The sequence below is a fragment of the Lynx rufus genome, unplaced genomic scaffold, assembly GCF_022079265.1.
Source record: "Lynx rufus isolate CCGP_SWC_20201006 ecotype Redwood Valley unplaced genomic scaffold, mLynRuf1.p SCAF_6, whole genome shotgun sequence".
Classification (NCBI taxonomy): Eukaryota; Metazoa; Chordata; class Mammalia; order Carnivora; family Felidae; genus Lynx; species Lynx rufus.
Window position 1 is genome coordinate 73,451,192 of NW_025814878.1, and position 6,972 is coordinate 73,458,163.

The window sequence follows — 6,972 nt, forward strand, 5'->3', positions numbered from 1 at the left end:
CTAATATTGCGGGATCTGGAGTCTGACTGTATTTGACGCCCAGCTATCCCACTTAACAAGAATGTGTCTTTGGACAGATAAGTTGTTTTTGCTCTTATACAATGGCAATTATCCCCACATTATAGTGCAGCGAGGCTTAAAGGAGTCTTACATATGATAATCCATATACCGCAGGGCCTGACAAATAAAGTGTACACCGTGCCTTTTAATTAGTATTACACAACACCTTTCATTAGTATTACATGAACAGAATTAAATTAAAATGCAAATAACAAACTACTTGTATTAGTTTGAGGATGAGCAGGCGTGTTGCACCAGTGAGTCGCTGAGGCTTTTGGGTTTGTCTTTTGAGCTCAAATCTGTTTTCCTACTTCTTCAACATTGGGTAAATAATTGAGTGAACGTGGGCGAATTATTTAATTGCTGAATTCTTCAGTTTCTCCCTCTGTCAGCTGATAAGAACAGATACTACACTTGATCTCGGCCAAAAGGCCGAGAAACGATGTCAGCTGAGGTTGAAAAACATAGCCCAACTTAGAGGAATGTGAGAAATAAATGTGAAAAACCATGAAAGGTCCTTTTATCACAACATTACTTTTTCCAAAAGTCAAAAGGGATAGTGTATATACATCATTAGAAAAGTGTTTTTAAACCTAAGTACAAAAATATGTATTTGATCATTATGTTGTAGTCATTCCCAAGATAACTAAGATCTAGCATTTGATAATATGTGAAGCCAGACTCAAAACACCAGTATTTAGAAATATTATGGAAAATTACTATATGCTTCAAGAAACGCTTAAATATCAAGTATAAAAAGGATGGTAAATGGCTCCTGGCTGGCTTAGTCAGTAAAGCATGCGACTCTTGATCTCAGGGTCGTGAGTTTGAGCCCAACATTAGGTGGAGAGATAACTTTTTTAAAAAAACAATGTTAATACTTTATATCTAATAGCTGGAATATTTTGCATGGCTTATATCAGATGTAGTAAAATGCATACAGAATAAAAGCTTTATTAAATACATTATAAGACACAATTAAATCAACAATTAAATACAACTCTGCATTGTTCAGCATTTTCGATAGTTACAGGATGGGGTTGAGACAATACACACAGTTGAAATAAACTATATGTGATTTGGGAAAGGAGTTTAAAACACACACACACACACACACACACACACACACACACACACACCAGAATAGAGCTGGGAACACAGAGCGGGAGCAAATGTAACTTCCTAAGAGTTTTTCTTTGGTTAGGCTGGGTACTGTTAAAGTAGAGAAAGAAGCCAGGAAATCACAATTCTATTTCACTACCCATCTTTTTAGCAGAGAAACACTCTTTCAATACCCAGGAAAATATGTACATGCCACCTCTCCTGCCTCCATTTCAAAAAAAGTTCATGAACATGGAGCTGAGTTTATCCATGCTGCTGAGCATCTCCACATGGCCCTAGCCCAGGAAGAAAGAAGCAGCACCAGGGGGCAAGGGTCCCCAAAGTGGCTTTCTCCATGCATCTTAAATACAATAGTAGTTTGGGGTTTGTTTGTTTGTTTTTTAATTGTGGATACCAAGAGACTTAACAATTAAAAAAAAAATTAATGTTTATTTATTTTTGAGAGAGAGAAAGAGAAAGAGAGAGAGGGAGAGTGAGCATGAGCAGGGGAGGGGCAGAGAGAGACAGAATCTGAAGCAGGCTCCAGACTCTGAGCTGTCAGCACAGAGCCCAACACGGGCTCGAACTCACGAGCCGTGAGATCATGATCCGAGCTGAAGTCAGTAGCTTAACCAACTGAGCCAACCACGTGCCCCACAAATTTCAAAAAAGCCATTCCATAGGGCGCCTGGGTGGCTCAGTCATTAAGCATCTGACTTCGGTTCAGGTTATGATCTCTCTCTGCCCCTTGCTCACTTGCACCCTCTGTCTCTGTCTCTCAAAAGAAAGAAAGAGAGAAAGAGAAAAAGAGAGAAAGAAAAAGAGAAAGAGGAAGGAAGGAAGGAAGGAAGGAAGGAAGGAAGGAAGGAAGTCATTCCATAGATCACTTATTCAACAATAACAGGCTGGGAAGATGCATGCACATGGGTCTAAGATCAACCTTCCTTGGCTTTCCAGACTCATTTTCAGAGGCCCACATGTTCTGAGTAACAACGGATTTTCCTCAGAGTTTCACAACTGCACCCTGGGGTTCGAGTAGGAATGGGAACACTGTCAGTAAACTTGTCCCCTACCCAGTGGAGGCCCAAATTGAAGCTGGGAAGTCCTCTCTAGATATACCACTTACAACACCTGCATGTTCGTGACTGTGAGCCTGCAGTCAGGAGTGGGTCTGCCCCCACTAGAACTCCAAATCCATCTTTCCCAACCTCTTCAACTGCATCACCAGGACTAGGGCATCACTTAAGGTTTCTTCCTGCCCAACCCACCCAAATCGCAACCTGGCCAGCCGTAGCACTAATCCCTTCAAATTTTTAGGTCTTTTTATACATTTATTCACCCCGAAGAAGTCCCAGATGCAGGGGACAAGTCTCACTCACTGTATGCTAGCCTCTTCATCCACTTCTCCCACCCCTTGGCTACCCCCAAATCCCTTCTACTGGGCCCTCTGAAGCACATTAGAGAAATCCCTGTTACCCTCCACCTCTTTTCAGAATGTTCTCTCCACACTTGTCTCCAGAAGACCTCATTCCTCCTTGGGGCCCCTAACTCCCCTACATCTTTCACCAGTGGTGTCTGTTGTTGCTACAACAGTGAAGTAGACATCTTCACTGTTCATTGTTGCTCTCAGGCTATTCTTCCTCCCTACTTCCTAAAAAAAAAAGCCTGCTTTAAATCTCATAGCATTCATTTACATCATCCACAATCTATCATTTTTGCTGCATGTGTTTCCCTCACATTTTTATGTCTCTCCCTTATATTTTTCCATGACTTAGCTTGTAGCTCATTATCAATCTCCAACATTGCTCCTCGTATATTCTTGTGGGTTCAAGGTTTATGCTGTTGCGTCTTTTCCACCTTAGTCTCTCATTTCCATCAATTCCTCTCCTACAACGATCTTGTCTTCTACACTTCCACAATTACCACCTGCCATGGTCACACCCCAGTTCTCGTCAATGCCAATAACATCCATTTCTTTGTCATCTCAGTTTATAATTCACATTCACTGACCCCCACTTTCTATCATTCTATCTCATTTCCTGTAATAATACAGATTCCAAAATACTTAGAACACACTGGGATCTCTAATCCATCGATTTTGTAACTTTTCACCATCCCCATATCTTCATACCTTCTCTCTCCTTTTTATTTAGCTTGAATTCCATGGTTTAACATAATCAGCACCTTGCTTATACCCTTGAATCCCCCCCCCTTTCACACTTTATTGTACTTTCTTGGCAAAAGCATAACCCTTGTTAAATTCAGTTCTATACTCATTCTGGTCCTACATCCACAGTTAAGAGAAAAATCTCTCAATTGTGCTGACTCTTCTCATTTTAATTTCATGTCTGTGAATCTCAAGTGCACATTTAATGCTGCACATTCACAATATGTCCTTAATCTATGTGATCACTTTCTACTTCATTAGCCTATTTACTCTTCCTCTCCCCAGATGACTATATCATACCTTTTTTATTCTGTTCTTAAATCTCTAACAGTCTAACCCCAAAATTCACTCTGAGCCAATCATGCTCCTTCACATTTCTTTGACAAAATTTAAGCATCAGAAGAGAACCTCCATAGACCTCCAACACCAGCTACACCCACCTACTTCCCCTACCATCTATCTGCACTCACATAATCTGCCTCCCTACCTGGCATCACAGATATAAACTATCCTTTCATCTCCCCAAACTCCATCCCTATTTGTTCTATTTGTTCTCCAGATCCTACCTTTACTTACTTTCCTGTGGCAGTTTTTTACTCTTCTCTATTATACCATATACCATTGTGCGTGTGTGTCTGTCTCTCTCTTTCTCTCACCCTCCCTCTCTCTCCCCCTCACCTCTGCCCTTCTCCCTCCCCTCTCTCTCCCTCTCTCTTTCTCTCATCAATATAATATTATGCTAATATGTCTATCAATTTAAAATACCGTTTCATGACTGCACCAGTTCTCCAGTATTTATTGTCCCATTTCCTTCATCCACTTGGCAGCAAAACTCTTCAAAAATGTTGTCTATACTTCCTTTTCTAATTCCCCCTGCCCAATTCTACCTCAGGCTTACTCCATTGTTGATTTTGCTCCAACTCTTCACCAAATTTGTTTTTTGTCGAGATTAAAAATGATTTCTCTATCACAAAATGATTAATTCTTAGTCTATAGCACATTTCTGATCTGTCAGCATTTTTGGACAAAGCTGATTGTTCTCTACATCTGAGCCTCCAGGACACCATATTCTTTACTTCCTTTCTCACTGTTCACTCCTTCTCAGTCTCCTGTGTTCATTCCTCTTCTTATTCCAGAACTCCAATTTTGTAATGCTGCAAGGTCGAGGTCTTGGTCCTTCTTCATCACTCAGTGCCTTAGTGATTTCATATAGCCTTATGGCTTCAAAAAGAATCTTTTTGTGGATGACTTTAAAATATATATAGTTCCAGTTGAAACTTTTATCCCAAATTTCATATTCATATACCCAACCACCTACTATCCCTAATAGATATTTTAATCAATACATCCATAGAGTGGATGAGGAAAGAAGAGAGTGATTGAAAGTTGGACATTAAGAGATTCTAAAAATAAAACAAAAGAAATCATCATGACAACTTCACACATTTTGATATTAGAGGCTAGTCACTGAATTATGCAAACAAAAATATTATAGTAATGCCAACCTAAAAATCCTATAACATGTCATTATTATTATAAAGTGCATGTTAATAAATGCAATCAACTAAGTATTAATCATTTCATGCTGTTTTGAATCTTCTCCTTTTCTAAATATTTAATATTCTTCCATATTTCACTTTTCATTCAATTTGAGTGAAATTGATGTAGATGATATTTTTAATTATAAAATCTAAAAATTCTCCCAAAACATCTCTGAACTAAAAGACAAAACAAAACAAAACAATAATCTTGTAATGATTTTTTCACAAAAGAAAACCTTTTACAACCTTTATAACTGATGATTATATGGAGGTCAATTTGAAATGACAGTAAATCCTTCATAAAGCAGTGATCTTAAAACTGTGAGAAATGGAAGAAATATATTATGTCTGTGTTTGAACATTTTATAAAGTAATGATAATATCTATATATATATATTCATGGAATCTTATTTATACACATGTTAAACACACATATACATAAACATCCTCTTGAAAAATATAAACTCAGTAGGCTTTTTTTTTCCTGGGTTAAGCACTGAATGGAAACACTGAAACACTCCAGTGATTTTGGTTAATTCATTTTACCTTCAAAGACAATACCTTTAATCTGAAATACTGGCTCCAGTTTTCAGCATTGAATTCCAAGTAAGCCTTATATTCTTATATATTTTTAAAAATTTTAATGTTTATTTTTGAGAGAGAGAGAGAGAGAGAGAGAGCATGAGTTGGGGAGGGGCAAAGAGAGAGAGGGAGACAGGCTCCAGGCTCTGAGCTGTCAGCACAGAGCCCAGCTCGGGGCTCAAACTTGGGAACGGCAACATCATGACCTAGGCCAAAATTGAATGCTTAACCAACTGAGCCACCGGGTGCCCCACCTTAGATTCTTATATTAAAACTGGATAAAAGAAGTAAGTATAAACTCTCTATATAAACTCCCCAATCCTTCACCAATGATTTATTGATTAAACATTAGAGGTTACATCATTACTAACTGACATTAAAATTGAAATTCTCCCCTTTTTGCAAAAAGTTTCTGGTATTATTTCAAACTTATAAACTCATAAATTTTAAAGCTGTTTCTGGTGTTTCATTAATCTGTTTCCAACAAAGGCTAGATCCTAGCTATAATTTTATTAGGATTCAGAAGTGATGTTTTTCAAGATAAGGTCATGGAGTTTACCTTAGGAATTTTCTTTCTTGAAGTGGAAGCCCTTGGAGAATTATATTAAAGAATCAAAAGTAAAAAGAATGACTAGATTATTGCTTCCTCCACATCAAATGAAGATTGTCTGGCCAATTTTTGTTGTTCATAGAGTTAATGAGACCCAACAGATGTTTAATCTGATAGGAAACAGATTCTGTACCTTGGTGTGAAAATATAAGCATTCCATCCTTTGCCTAGTCATCTTCACCATAGAACATTGTCAGAAGCTCACTCCATTCCAGCCTGCCCTCCTATTTGTCTGTTCTTGTTGATGTCACATTCCATTACCACTACAAAATATTTCAAACCATTTTCTTCCCTCCCTTTTCCTAAAAATACTAACGCAGTCAAAACTTGAACAAAGGTGAATGCTTTAATCTCTGCTGTCAAGTCAGCAATTCACACTTGCCCTCTATGGCAGAAAGTACACTCTTCATCCACCTGTGATGGTGAGTTAGAGCAGTGCTGTTCATATGGTTACTGCCGGATTCCTGTGTCAGTACTCTCCATGTTAATCCATCTGTTCACTCCTTCCCCGTGGTTGTACAGTCAATTAGTGAAAATCGACTGGAACCGAGATATGGAGATTCTATTGACTTGAATAAGGAACTTATCTTCCTTCCTTCCTTCCTTCCTTCCTTCCTTCCTTCCTTCCTTCTTTTTTTTTTCTTTTGAAAATGGAATTATAAACTACATAATGAGCCCTTGCAGGTGGAATGGTTTCATCAGACAGCCCATGCTCATAGACGATTAGTCATGCATCATGAGCCATTTTATATATTCAGGCAGGTGGAGCAGATACACTCAGCCATGGCATGCAGCCTCATCAGTCATGTAGACCTACTTAGCTACTATGTTATCCTAACACACACTTTTGGAAAATTCAACCACTTACCCCAATATTTCTGAGCATGAATATCATCTGCACTATTAAAGAT

General features: G+C 38.4%; 1 pseudogene; it reads right to left on the reverse strand.

The window, feature by feature from the left end:
• Positions 1 to 380: 380 nt before the first annotated feature.
• Positions 381 to 504, reverse strand: LOC124529541 (uncharacterized; annotated as a pseudogene).
• Between the last annotated feature and the right edge of the window lie 6,468 nt (positions 505 to 6,972).